The 1,058-nt window shown below is 61.4% G+C and overlaps 1 protein-coding gene across 1 annotated transcript in view; it reads left to right on the forward strand.

Annotated features, from left to right (window-relative positions):
* The window catches only part of PHF19 (PHD finger protein 19), a 20,435-nt gene that overhangs the window by 13,252 nt on the left and 6,125 nt on the right, over positions 1 to 1,058 (forward strand). The window lies entirely within an intron of this gene.

Raw genomic sequence — 1,058 nt, forward strand, 5'->3', positions numbered from 1 at the left:
TGATGGGCTGTATGTAAAGTGTCCTCCTGCCGCATTACCCTCGTACCAGCTGTGCTCCCATCTGGGTCTCCCCCTGCTTCTCTGTGACTGCATCACCCATCCTTCAAGGTCCAGGGAGTACTCATCTTCTTTGGGATGCCTCCCCTGAGCACTCCAGCAGCCTGACCCTTTTTGCTGCTGGGTTCAGCTCCATAGGGGGCTGCCCCCCTGCTCTAGCCATCTGGGGTTCTGGGCCAGGCCCTGAGGCCTTGGTTCATCGTCTCGGGTGGGCTGCAGCCTCCTAACTGTCCCCAGCCTGTGTCTTCCCACCTGGACTATTGAGTTCCTCTTGGGACACACATGTCCCCACCACAGGGAGTGCCCAAGCTCCTGAGCTCGGCAGTCTGGGCCCGGTATGATCAGATCCTGCCCACACCTTCCGCCACGGGCCCTGTGCGTGATTTCCTGAGTGCCACCCACTCTGAACCCTTTGCTTCCCTCCCCAGTGCTTTTCTCGCACTCCTCACCCCAGACCCTCTTCAGTCCCTTTCGTCCATTTGCTCCATCAGCGACTGTCTGTTGAACTGTGTCAGCCCTGTGTAGGTGCTGAGGCCACAGCGAATAAGACACGGTCCCTGACTGCTGTGAGACCTCCCCAGGCCTCTCTAGAGAGGGTTATCCACTCTGTCTTCCATCTTCTTCGACTCTGGGGCCTGGACACAGCCCTACCTACGCCTGAGCACAAGGGGCCTCTTGCCTTCTCCATGGGCAATCTCCTGGGGGTAAACTGCAGCGAGGCCCCTCTGAGGCCCCCACGCAGCTCAGCCCGTCACAGAAGGGTGAGGGCACTGCCTGCAGGAGCTCTCCGGATTCCAGGGCTGTGAAACCCTGTGTTGCCACCATAAGGGTCCCCTGGGGGCGGGGTGAGGCTGTCCTGCAGGCCGAGCTCTCGGGGGCTGGTTGAGGCAGAGAAGGGGAGAGGAGCGCGACGCCCGAGATGAGGAAGGACAGGGAGGAGCCACCTGAGCCCCCGATCCCGCAGGCCTTGCGGACTCAGTGTCTCCACGGGCCGCTCTGGA

Source organism: Bison bison, unplaced genomic scaffold (assembly GCF_000754665.1).
Source record: "Bison bison bison isolate TAMUID 2011002044 unplaced genomic scaffold, Bison_UMD1.0 scf7180017864266, whole genome shotgun sequence".
In the NCBI taxonomy this organism is placed as follows: domain Eukaryota; kingdom Metazoa; phylum Chordata; class Mammalia; order Artiodactyla; family Bovidae; genus Bison; species Bison bison.